A 14,561-nucleotide genomic window follows, 5' to 3' on the forward strand; every position below is an offset into this window, starting at 1 on the left:
TCTGAGTGTATTACTGTTGTGAGTGCAATGATATACAGATCAATCTCCGTTATCATAACGGCAATATTTAGAACTGAGATATTGCCCGCATGTTATCTGCTCTTGCCTGAGGAACAAAGAGTTTTATTGAGCCCAATAAACATGATTCTTTCTGGGTGGGGTGGCTGCTGGCTGGTGGTCTTATTGGAGGGTGTTAAATGGTTCATTGGCACAGCGATGTGGACGTGTGAAACGACAGTCCAACATGTCTGACTGAGGGCGAAAGGCCATCAGTCAGTGTAAACAAATCACACGCTAATCAAGGACCACTGACTCGCCGTGCGGATGGAGAGTCTATTCCAGTTTTAGTGGAACCCTGCTGAGGCAACGTGTTGTGAAGAGCGTTTAATGTGGTAACTGTGCACCTAACACAAGGGTGAGGCTGTTTAACTTTTACTGTCTGTGTAATACAAAGGTATTTACTCACAGTGAATTCAGCGGTTGTCCCGTGCGGGATGCTGCAGTCTGTAGGAACATAAAAGAAAGCGTTACGCTGTTGAATTTTCTGTTTGATGACATTTTTCCATTAAATTTATAGCAGCAGGGACAAAAAGGGAAAAGGCATTGAAATGCCGTCACTCTCTGTGAAGAACAATCGACAGAATATCAGCTCCTTTAGATGGTTTTGACTGTCCCCTGAAGTGCGTTACATAGATACCAAATAATGTGGAAAATGCAGAAAAAAAAAAACTGAAAGACAGTTGATAAGAGAAATCTGACTGGCAGACTGCAGGCCTGGTGCTGTCGAGACTGTGGCAGATAATGAATAAATTGTCGGAGTGCCTGAGATGCCTTCCAATAAGACCTTCAGCACAGGTTTAGATTTCTGCCATGTGTGAAGTCAACCACCGGTTTTCTGAATCAGATCTGGTGCATTCTAAAAATGAACACTTTTAACGGTTGTTATCGTAGTTGACTTTGGCTGAAAGCTGTAATGAACTTCTGTTCTTGAAGTCTGACTTTAGTTTATACTACTGCATTTTCCTTAAAAAATGTATAACTCTTGCTCCGGAGTTTTAGACCCCCGAAAATGGAGACTTTTGGAAACGCTGCAGACCCCGTTTTAGTTTGAAAACCCAGGGGTTGCGTTTCTATGTAAACGGACGAAAATGGAGACTTTAGAATACGCAGGCGTGGTTGCTGACATTCGCTTATTGATTCGGTCGTTTATATCATTGCGTTTGCTTCCCTGATTCGTTAAGCCCCTGTCATACCTGAAGGTGACAATGACCAGCATCGCAAGAACCGTGTACAACAGGCTTGTTTAACTTCAAGCTGCGCTGCATACACGGATCGGCACGGTGACATTTCCAGTAGTGTTGTATAAACACAGATTTGTTCTGAAACGCACGTGGAAACGGCAGTATAAACGAAGGTAGTTTTCGTTTTAAAACGCTGTTTTCGTATGACAACAGGCTTATATAAACACCACATGAGAAGATCTCTTCTGAAGAGGAGTATGTGAGATGAGACAACATTTTTGGCTTGTCTGAGGTCAGATCGATTTAACATAAAATCTTATCACAATGTACTGAAAATCTTTTTAAGTGTAATAAAACGGTCATGTTATTTAGCTGTGTCTCATATTTGCATATTTTCCTGTTAATGCGATTTTTGTTCGTATTTTAAGCATTATTTGAAGACTTATAATATTTATGAGTATTTTTATAATATTTATTAATACTAATATTTATTAGTATTTTTTGCCTGTTTAATAGTGGTGTTTCCTTACTGTTTGTTAAAAACTGCAAAACCACACAAATCTGGGTTTAAACTGAAAATAAAAATGAGTTAGCGGTTAGCGTTATACAATTCAACACACACCCCTCGCTCACTTGGCCGTGGAGCAGCCAGTCCTGTCCATGGGCATCTGGGGAACTCACAACACTGTAGGACTGTTAAAAGTAGATAATTGGAAACAGGAGGAAGTCGTCCTTACAATAGGCATCTACCGACACGCAGCTTGTTACCAAAAGTGCTTTAATAATTTATGTAGTTCCCTTCCCTGTTCGACACACTGTCTTTGATATAAGGTTACTGTGCTCGAGGTCCTGCTGAAGGACTAGGCTAAGCAGTCGAACCTTTTCAAGTCCTTCTTCTTTTCCTCTCTCTTGCCCAAACATGCACCCTGCCCTGCGTCTTTTCAGGAGCGAAGGCAATCAAGCATAGAAAACGTCGTCTCTTTTGGCACCATCATCACATTTTCATTTTTTTAGCTATTTAATTGGCCTTGCTTATCCAATTATTCCTCAGGTTACCCATCCTTTCTGTAAATTTCTGAGGAGAAAGTGTAAATCGAACTGTGTTTAAGTGTAAGGTCATTGGCTAGTAATGGCGTGGCCATCATTAGCAACGGATGTTCGGGATGGGCTGTGTGTACGCGTGTAATGCTCGCCTCAGTGGGAGGCTCAGGTTAAAGAATGAGAGAAAATAATTATTTCTTGCCTCCACTTTTAAAAGTGTTCCCAGGGTTTATCAAGGTCATGAGGAGTCGAGAACAGAATACTTTAGTTGTATTATCAATGCTAAATGCCAGCCAGTTTGTTTGGAGTTGTATTTAAGACCTTTGGATGGTCAGTTTTCCTTTCGTAGTAGACAGATCTTCTCATGAATACAGTACATAGTGTCTGTAGCCTAGATCCTGTATTTTACTGTTGCTGTTTATCAATACGACACGATACGATATAATGAAATACTTGATTGAGTGTTTAATATGTTAGTATTAAAAAAGTGAAATTGTTAGATGAGTATGGTTTTCTTTACTGCATTGATTGTTTTAACCGGAAATGTGTGTGTCACGTATAGATGGATTTTCAATAATAATTCAATTCAATGTTTAATTTGTTATAATTTATATATAGTATAAGAAAAAAATATATCAAAAGTACATCAAATAATATTTAAAAAAACCTATACAAATAAAATATGAAACATAATATTATTAATACAGAATGTAGTATATTGGCTGTACCAACTGTGAAAAAAGTAAAAAAATAAAAATCTATCAATATCAATTACAATATCAAATACAAAAGACGTAATAAAAAAGGTCAGAAAGCGTAGTGCTTACTTTTAAAATAATTGTCTGTAGGACAGTAACTGGAACATGGCATTATTTACACGCCAATTTTACAGAAAAGATTGTAAATTTGAAATGCATATAAAGAATAATTTTGCTTTTGTCTTTGTTAATTTTTGTTGCTGATTTGTTCCGCAGTAGTGAGCATGTTACAATGCTTTACAAACCTAAATGATTTATTGTCTCTGCAGTTAGCAGAACAGCAACTTTGATGTGGATTTCGATGCAGTTATGCTTCACTTGCTTGTAAATGCACAGGGCATTCTTGGAGCGATTCAGGACGCTAGTGCCATACTGCACCGTATGTGTATGCAGGCCCATGCACAGCACCCTGTCAGTCAAGGTGGGGATCAGCTGTGGCCTGGCATGGGAGTAATAGCCCCCTATGGTGTACTTTCTCTGCACCCCCTCCCTATCCTGCCCAATTTCCACCCTGAGCGCTTCCCGGAGCGCGGCCGTGCTCCTACCTGTCTGCTTAATCTGGGATTTTCTCAAGATAATGCTGTTATTTCAGGCCAGTAGCAGGATTCCCACAAGAAAGACCCTGTTCAGCCTTTTTTCCCCTTCTGCCTAAATGTCATTCTATTGTGTTGAGATATACAAGGGATTTTCTGGTGAGCAGTGCACGAGCAGAATTTTGACAGCATTTTAATATCCATTACGGCTGTTGTAAAACATGAAACTCCTTGAGAAGAGTCACAAAAAGGGCTGCGTTATTTCTTAAAGTGTGTGAAAGATGGTCTAGGTTAGAGTGCTCAGTAATGAAGAGCAAAGGGGAAGGATTTCAGACATAAACGGTGTGAAAATATGTGCGCACATACTGTCAAACATTCTATGAAATACAGAATATAGGCTGTTTTCAACACTGTGGATTAGTATAGCTGTCTTTGTGTTCATACTGGATTAGAGGTATATACTAGATTAGGGGCCAAGGATTTCATTAGAGCTGTCAAAGGAAATCCTTTAGGAAGTGCTCTATACCATCCTGCAAATAAGGAAAAAGAAAGAAAATATTAATTTGAAGAAAAAAGGGAAAAGAGAAAAAATACTATAAATGAATGTTCCATGCATTGGTTTGTTAATATATTATATTCAAAACATTGGGTTATTTCAAACCAGCATTTGGTCAAAACTGGACAAACCCAACCATAGGAATAAATTAGAAGATGTTGAACCCAGCATAGGTTAATTTATAACCCAATGGATGGGTTTGTCAATACCCCAACCATTTTTAGAGTGTACCAGCATATGTGGTGTTTTGAATACCAGTGCCATTCTCAACTGTAAGGAGGTTTCAAACAATCTCTGTTCATTATACCGTTTCATCTGCAGTTCTGTACCAAAGTTTGCATGCTTGCTCACTGGGAAAATAACAGCTTCATTAAACCGCCTGTTTTACGTGACTACAACCCACTAATACAACGCAACAGTCCTTCTCTAAAACAACTGGATGTGGAATGAATTTTTAATCAATGTTTATGGCTCTCTAGCTCTCCTGAAGTAGGCCAGTAAATGAGGATAAGTGCAGGTCTGCGTGTGCGCCCAGTTGCGTGTGTGTGGGTCCTTCAGTAATAAGGCTGCTGTTTCTTTATGAATGGAACCTTTCCTTTCATGTTTGTTCGAATGCCACATGGCTGACCACAAAATAGAGCCCTCAAATCTTTTAAATAAACAGAAAGATTACAGTTCTGCTGGTGCCTTTGAAATGGTTTGGAATGCAAATCAAGTCAAAAGGTCCTGCTGTGGTTACTTGCCTTAATAGGCTGCAGTTTGGGCCAAGTGATTATCCCGAATTTTATATACCTTCATTTGAAAACGTCAATTGGTTGAATCAAAGAAGGAATGTCAGAAAAGCCAAACAGGTAACCACATAATGACAGCCAAAAGCCTTTCAGAGACAGACCACAGCGAAGCTGTAAAATAGAGGAAAACGGAGAGAGCGGAATGGAAGTGTTGGATTTTCCCCCTGCAATGCTAATTGCGACAAAAAAGCCAACTATAATCAAAGGGGTATAAACGACTAAATCAGATTCACACTGGTTTGGCCATGTCATAATGTATACTCACAAATCATAGACACCGGTTGTCTGTGCATCTTTTGAGTTATAATGGAAAGCTATTCAGGACTGAGCACATACCGTTTCGGCCAGGCTAATCGTAAATTACAAACCAGACTCCAGTAGTGGCAGTTTTTTCCCAACATTCACCCACTGCAGAAATCTTGGTCTGTGTCCAGTCTCTGGGTTTGTAATTTGTGATTAGTGTAGTGGGTAGGCCTTCGTATCTTTAGGCAGATTAAAGACGATATTTGGAGGCAATTCGAGATCATGAAAAGCCAACTTCCTCCAGATGTTTACAAAAACAAAAAAGAAGAGGAAAAACGGATTTACCCAAATTTAAACTTTTGGCCCTTCGTACTAAATTTGGATTGAGAATAAATGACTACTAACCAGCAGCAGTTGGGGTAGGATGCTGGATGTTTACAATGACAGCTTCGTACAGATGGACTGTTAGCCATGTGTGAGTAAAATACAGTTCAATAAAAGCAATAATAATCTAGCTTTTACTGTAGCCACTATGGAATTTTTAGCATTTATCAATTTCTACTTAAGACAGATGGACAGATAATATTTTTATAGATACGTTTCCGTTCAAAAGTTTAGGGTTGTTTGCAAGAAATGTTTCTTTTGACCTTGAAATTTGTTTTGCAGGCAAAACATGTACGTTTTAATGCAAACATAATATGCAAACATATTAGTTTCTTTAATTACAAAACGAAACAAAAATATTTATTAAAAAGGTTATTGAAATGAATGACTTGAAACAATGACTGACTGAAAACGGACTGAACAATGAAGAAAAATGTCCTTAAGAGCCCAGCACATGGAAACTACTTCAATACTCAAAAAGGGAGAGACACTCCAGGGAGACATTCCAGGGAGAGACACTGTGTTCTGTTTAAAAACAGAACACAGTCTGACACTGAAGATGCTAAAATATACAGCCATGGACAAAAATGAAGAAACCATTGATAAATGGTCAATAAAAATGAACGCAAACGTTAATAAAACGTACCAATTTTTCTTAACAATTTTCTAAGTTTAGTTTTTGCCAATAATAGTTTTGAATTCACTGCTAGATTTTTCATATGTGCTTTTCGAGTTTTCGTTCGCCTTTCTAGCACAAATCTCACGTGTGGGGGGGACTTATGGCCACTTTACTCTCATTGGTTAGTGAGATTTGGATTGACAGCTCCCTGACCAGGAATTTTCTATAAATAAATGAAAATAGAAACAACATTTCTGTTCGAAATTTGGAAGAAATATAGACAGTAGTTCACATAATGAAACAAAAATGTTATCGACACATAAACAGTAAATTAAGAAAAACTGAAAAAAATATATTTCTTGTAAATATATAAAATGTAAACTGTAAAGATTATATAGTTTAATAAAATATATAGTATTACATTTTTTACGTTACAACTCTTATAGTTCAATTTGTGTTAGTTTTGATGTGTTTACTACTATTTAAAAATATGGAAAAAATATTAATAAGCTTATAAGTGACCTTAAATTTTTGCGCAGTACTGTATATTTATTTGTTATATATATATTTATAAGTAATGATTGATTTAACAAATAAAATAAAGAATAATTAAAGCAAAGAAAAAAAATCAATAAAGAGCAAAAACCATGAAAAAATTTGATTTCTGCACATGCCAACTGCTTGTCACACACAAGCGACAGATTGTTCCAAACCAATTAGAGCTTCTTTTGTTTAGCTCAAGTTAAACACACAGTCCTCCAAAGCAAGCAAGCGTCTTTTGATTCCTTTGAGCACTAGCGGAGGTGGCTGCAGACAGCTCCCTGCACAAAGAGAGGTGCAGTAATGATGTGCTAGGCTCTGCCCAGATGGCTCAGAGGCACTGTGACCTTGTTAGCACCTGCTCCGCGGGCCCTTTGTGTGGGCATGGCCATGGGCATGGAGACGGGCACGCACCACAGACTCCGCTCCGCCCAAAACTCCATCAACTCTAATGAAGCAGCAGCGCTCTGTCCATCACCACTATCACCCTCAGCCCCTCACATTACCCATCAGGACAGCCCCCCTAACACAGCCAAACGGCACAGACAGGATTCAAAATGAATCAACCATCTCAGGGCCCCCTAAATGTCATTATAATTAGGTATGTAAATCTTCTTATCATCCCCCAGTGCCATGTTTTAGAATGTCTGCTGTAAGCCCTAAGGTTGCCCTAAAAATATTCAATTAATAAATGACGGGGTTTTGATGAACTTTGATTGTTTTGGGCCGTCTTCCAAGTTTACCTTATCAGGAAATGTCACCTTGATTCAGGCCTCAGTGGTCTGCTAAACAGTGTCACAACATCCACCCCATCTTCTCTATTTCTGTTTTAAAGAGCACTTTGTATCACTGGGTCTCCAGTGCAATGGTCGATCGGTCATCTTTTAACACCGGATTCGCCGTAGTGCTCAAACATCCGAGCAATAAATCATTTCGATTAAACTTAAAAAAACATTGAATCTATGATTAAATGTTGCCGTTTGAAACATTACCGATGGATCTAGTCAACCATTATCCTCCCCGTGGCTACCATTGCATACGCAAGGGCAAACATGCACAAATTCATGCACAAACACAACTGCCCATGTAAACTCACTCAAAAAAGAAGCTACACCTTTAAGAGTGACAGCCACAAAAAAAAAAAGAATCAGCTGCTAAGAAACTAACAAATAAAAGCCCAGAGTGGTGGAGCTTATGCGCAAACTTGTTTCTGTCCTCTACGGCTCCATCATTTATTCAGGAGGTAGAGCACAAGACGGCCGACTCACATTTGCTTGATACTCAATTATACATTAGTGTACATCACTTGGCAATCTGTTCATATCAATTTAATTGGATTTTAATATTGCCTCTGATCTTGTTGTCCAATTAACAGTACTGGCTGGCAATAAAGCAGAACCACACACTCTGTGACACCTTTGATCCCCACCATATGGAGCTCCTCCATTGATTACCACGTTTTCTGAAATTTCGCTCTCTCAATATGGCCCGTGATGAATGGAAGAAAATGCACATCCCCGACGTGATAAAAATTTCACTTCCACTTGGAACTTCATTTATTTTGTTGACATCCTGCGCTGATTAAAAACAATAAAAAAGAGAGCCATGCCCTGAATATGGTATGCAAATAGAGCCCTGGGCAGGCATCCTGTGATGCCAGGGGACTGTTGCAGTCACTGGCTTGGCATCGCCTCAAGAATTCTCTTAAAGTGGCAGCACCTTATTTCACTCAAAGAGATGATTCTCTTGTATTCGCTGTCACAACATAGAGGTGAGGCAGAGAAGAATGGCGTTAAAAAATTAAATAACTGGAACACTATTCCCCCAAAATAGCATTAGATATTATGTTTTACCCTAAGCTACATATTTTAATTGCTATTTTGTCATTAACTTTACTGTTATTCACCTTTTCTGTGCCATATTACACAGGCAGGATTATTGTCACTCCTTCCACGATACAGACTGACTTAATTTTCTTCTTGCCCATCCCTTCTTCAAACAGTCTCCTACGCAAGTAAAAAAGCACTGTGGAGTAGTGGTCTATCATTAAGATAATTAATTGTTCAATGAAGTGGCCTTTTCAACAGGAAGTACTCTAGTGGATGCTGTAAGACAACCATTAACACAAGTGAAGTCAGCAAAGCCATTTTTGCTGAATTTACGCACAGACTTTTGTTTACCCTAGTGACCAAAGTTTATAAATGTAAGCAGTAAAACAAGCAATAAAAACATAAATGTAAATTATTTCCTAATACTCATATTAAATTCTTACTACTTAAAAAAGCACACACACAAGAGACAAGAAAAGTAATGATGGCCTGGTCTCGGCCTATGTGCTTTGGGTTCAGCTGTTATTATTAAAAACAAAAAAACATAGCCTATCTGTTACACGTGTCATAAATGATTTCTTGACCATTAGCACTTTTTCTGCATCACAGCTATTCCTAGGGCATATTAAATCAGTGAGGGTACGTGTGTATGGGGGGGCATGGTAGGACATCTGCGCCTGCCAGATAATTCAGTTAATTTCTATTCCCTTGAACCTGGAGGTGTTAATTTGGAAGCAAGGCAGCCGGGTCTGAAGAATGCCAATACGTCATTTGAATGATTAATGCAGTCGGGGGAATTGGGGGCCTTTGTTTACTCTTTCATTTTGACATGGAAAAGCAAGGAGGTGCGGTGCACGATGCTCAGAGTTAAGGGCAACTTCTGTGGGCGTCCTATTCTTAAGAATGCATAGGAAGCCTGACCGTAATGTTGACAAATAGAGATGATGCAGTGTGTGGAAAAACACAATGCTACACACAGACACAACAAATCATATGATACACTTTGAAGGGTTATCAAATTCACAGAATTCCAAAGATGCCAAATCATTTGGTAGAAATAACTTATTCACTCTGAGAATGTTGTTATTAAGAAGGAAAGAAAAAGTTATCTGAAGAAAAACGCTTTTTATATACTGGGTCAAAAGTTATGCATATTACACTTTTTGTTGACCCAATAAGTATTGGGGCTTTAATACATTGCCTGTTCAGTATTTATCTGCAGTTCCTGCTAACATAAATCCCCGAAATTCACTTTCATTTATCTGCATAATTAAATATAAAACAATTGTTTCAGCAGGAAATAAATAGCACCACAGTGTAGCACAGTGTTTTAGTCATTTGCCAGGCAGTTAGCGGGCAGGGCGTGCCAGACGTGTCCCTGAACAGTGAGAGCGTCCGGGCTGCCAGCTACCCTTGCAGGCCCTGTGATGCAGTCCTGCCCAAGGTGAAATGAACTCATCTTGAGAGAGCTGACTGGCACGAGCATGCTCCGCTGGCCAGAGAACAGGCAGGTGTCCCCATCCCATTCCGTCTTCCTCACTTCTCATGCCCAACGAAGTGCAGCAAGCTCTGACGGATATCCTGTCTGCTTTCCCTTTGAGCCCAGTCTCTCTCTCGCTCGCTCTCTGTCTCACTGGCGCCTATGCATGTGCTTTCTTTTTTCCCAGCCCCATCACTTATTCATGGTACAGGTTCAACTCCCAGCACTGATGTCTGGAAACGACGCGTGGACACAGAAGTGACAGTGGGTGGCTGTGAGAGTGGCCGGCGTGGATAATGGCAGCCAGGCGATGGAGGTAAAAAGGTTTGATTCTATTAGAGATGCTGAGGTTAATTATCAGAGTTCACTCTAAGATTACAAATGAACGTCTCTTTGGGTTGTAGAATATGTTTAATAAAATTGTTACATTTTAACACACTCCACGTTAAACTTTTAGATAAAATGACATAAAATCCTTTAACTTTTTTGTTTGGTATGTTTAACATTTTTATAAACTTTTATAAACTAAATTTGATAAGTTAAGTAGATTTAGTAAACGTACATGCAAAAAAGTTTATTTAAGAATTCAGTCTTGTGTGCTGTGTGTTAATAAATGATGTAATCCACATTTGATGAAGCATTTTACTGAACAATCCTCAAATCCAGAGTCTAATAAGCACTAAAGCAGTACACCACAGTATGATTTGCTTGCAGTCTAGGACCAAATGTGGAATATTATCTTGTGGTGTGGTTGTGTCTTATTATTCTAATTTGTGTGTGATTAAAAAGAGGAATGGGGTAATACTTGCAGTGAAAGTGTAGGACGTCCCGATAAGATGGACATGCGTGTACACACGCACAAACACACACACACGCACACACTTCAGCTAAGAAACTTAATGTATGTACAAAATTGTAAAGAAAGTAAAGTTAATCCATTCATTAAACAGAGATATTTACCACATCTGAATTATTTTTAACATACATAAAATATAAAGAATGTACAGTATATTATTATATTGATGCACTTATATTTTAATGAGTCAATGAATCTCTTAAAAATATAACTGTTGTCAAAGCAGATTTTAATAAGATGCTGTAAATCCTTAATGAAATATATACTGTATTAGTGAGCGTCTCAGAGGAATTTAACATGGTGCTAAATCACTCTATAAATAGATCACAAACCAATTAAGCCCGTGATGGCTAATCCATGATGGGCCGCTATATGCTACGCTTTTCCCCGGTCTTCTGTACTCACAGAAAAGTGATGGCTTCCTCATAGCTCGCCTGTCCACATTCATTTCATACACAAGAGAGAGCACATCTGCGTTTCCCATCCCGCCCTTCTTTACAATCCCTCAAGGTGCGTTTAAATTAAAAGCGGTTCGGGTTTATAAATGTAAGATCCACTGATAATCTGAGGTTTGACATGACCTTAAACCAAGTCAGCGTTCAGACAAGCTCACTACTGACATTATTGAGATAACATGTGTTCCAGACTCTGATTGGAATGTCTGGAGAAAGAAATTTGCATGCCTACAATCATTAACACTTACATAACGTATCATCACTGCTGTGGTGAGAGGTGTGTGTGTGTCTTTCTTCATGCTCTAGAGAGACCGGGGCATTAGCTGCAAATCCTGCCTGGAGTCGGGGTTTTATCCCTGGCCTAAGAGCTGCCTGATCAATGGTCCTGCTCTTTTGAACAGCAAAACCCTGCTGAACTTTGAAAGCGTCTCACTCATCACTCAACCACCTCGGGCCAAAGCTCAGCGAGAGAGAGGGAAAGAGTGTAAAACTAGAAGAATACAAAACACAAGACCCTTCACTTTTCTTAAATAAAAGAATTTGTCAAACTGATGAAACTCTTTGGAGAGAATTCATCATTTCTTTAAAAAGAGAAAATTACATGAGAATTATGTGGGGAGTTTGCCAAGCTTGGGATTTATAAAACCCTCAACAAATACCCCTTTGACCGAATAAATGTAAAACTATTCCGTTCAATTACGCTGGCGAGGTGCAGCGCTTAACCCCTCGAGAATCTCCTGGATTCTGAAATCTTCTCTAATGTTGCCTGTATGTTGCCAAAACTCATCACTGGTAACGCACTGCCTGCTAAATGTCTAGATCTCCTTGTTAAATATTTCTGTAGACAGATGTGATTGTTCTCAAGTGTCGATACATTTTGTCGGCAATGTGCCCTTCACGTCAACCCTCCTTATATATCATAAAACACCTGAAAACTCATATGTGCATTGATTTTTGCCTCAGGCGACTGTGTGAGCTCAGAGCTAAACTCTCAAAGAGCATTTGAGAGCACAACATGAGCAAGACTATTTGGCAACAAGTTATAACCTTTGATATTTGACATTCATATGACAACCAAGTCTTCTGTTGCAATGAAAAAAATATGAAAAGGAAAAAAGCCCATGTATCAAAACTAGCATGCTAACAATGGATAATAATTATTACGGTTTAAAAATAGCTTTACATTTTTTAAAAAATGATTAAGTAATTATAAAATGACATTTAATGAAAAATGTATTTCTATGGTATTAACCTGAATCTTTTAATTCAGAATACCATCACTGCCAAAACTATTAAGAATCTATTTTACTCAAGCAGAGAGATCTTTCTGTAGTAAGTTTTAAGTTTCCCACCACTGCGCTTTTCACTAGACGTTTGACCTCTTTAGCTGTTCTACATTTATAGCTTTTAAAGCCTCACAACAGAGTCAGAACAAAGCCAGACAATTCCTGTCAGAAGGAAGGCGCATAAGAATTCATCGCTGTGAGGCAAGGTGGACAGCGCAGAGCCGCTCATCTTACACGGCCCTCACAGAGACACGCAGGCTGGTGTAAGGCATCCGTCCCATCAGGAGCCTATGAGAAAAAAACAGGATAAAGAATGCTAAACAAAGAGAGCAGGCTAGTTGATTCCTGCAGAAACAAGAGCGTTTCTTTACAATTTGTGGTCACTGCTTTGGCAGGTAGCCTGATGACAAGCATTCAGAAGTCAACACCCCCTCGCACCACGTCTTCCTGCGGTGGTGATATAATGGGATAATAAGGACAAGTTTGACTAATTTTCATTACCTTTCATGAGCATTTACTACAGAGTACATTACAGATGTATCAGCAGGTGCTTTAGGTGAGCTCTGTACACACAGGGAGAAGCTAAAGTCGTCCCTGGTAGAGCTCTCCACGGTGTCACACTCCACAATAACATTGTAATGTCATTCTAAAATAAAGAAGTTTTGCACATGAGTGGCTTTGCTTTTGTCCTCAGGGTTACTTTATGAAATTAAAATAGAGTGAATGAGACTCCCTTTGAAGGCCAGACAGATAGAGCGAGGGAATGAGAGAGAGTGCGGGAGAGTTGGAGAAAGAAGGGGGCTGGGGGCAAGCAATAGGAGCGCAATTAAAATTGCACACACTGGCGAAATCTTTTTCTTTTAAAGCACAAGTCCTAGCCCTCTTTAGGGAGCTCATCAACCCCGTCTCCTTTTGAAGATTTCACAGTGCTTTTTTCACTCTGGTTTTAGGCAGACAACAAGGTGCTGGCCGCTCTATTATGGCCTTGTTTGCTCCTTGTATTCAAGACTGTCCATACAATAAAGGCAAAATTAAAAGTTCTCACATGTACTGCACTGTTGGCACATGCCACTGGTGTATATGCATAATTTCTCAGCACATTCGACATAGAAAGAACATACTCCGTCCACATACTGTAGAAGTGAAGGCCGGAGAGGGTTCCTTCTGTTTATTGGTATGGATAAAATTACCATGTACAGTAAGGATAGTACACCCATAAAAGAAAATTCTGTCATTGTTTACTCGACCTCTTGCCATTTCAAACCTGTATGACTTCAAAAGAACTCAAAAGAAGATATTTTGAAGAATGTTCTATTGTATGGACACAAAACCAGTGCAAGTCAATGGGTGGCTCTCCTGTTTTTGCCACGTGGTTGATGTCCTTAGGACAACATCATGTTGACCCTGGGACAACATTTAAATCAACCAATCAGATTTCAGAAATAAGTTTACAGTTTATTTTAAGTTTAATCTTCCAACCAGGATTAGGTGCTTCTAGACCATTGTTTTTCACTTATCATTTCCCTCTGATTTTAGGGGTAAGTTATGGTTAGGGTTGGGGTTTGGTGTGGTTTTAGGTTTTATTTATAAAAATGTTGTCCTGGGGACATCAACCACTTGGCAAAATCAGGTAGAGCGTCAATGGGTACCGCTGTTGTTCAGTTCATCAGATTTTTGATCAATCCATACCCCTCTCGTAGCTGAAATACGTCGACACAGAATTGAGAGCTGCATTCTTCATTTCATGGGGTTTTAAATATATGGTGATGTTTTGGATTCAGGTGTATTCCGGTGTAGTGGGCTGAGCATGCAGATGGGGTGGGCAGCATGCAACCGTGCCTCTGTGCACTGAGGAACACATTAATGGACGGGGATGAATCATCAATCTGACACTTCTAACTGCATTGCATTATTTTTTACATTTCTCTAATGACAGCTGTTCCAAAGAC

Source organism: Triplophysa rosa, linkage group LG9 (genome assembly GCF_024868665.1).
Source record: "Triplophysa rosa linkage group LG9, Trosa_1v2, whole genome shotgun sequence".
NCBI lineage: Eukaryota > Metazoa > Chordata > Actinopteri > Cypriniformes > Nemacheilidae > Triplophysa > Triplophysa rosa.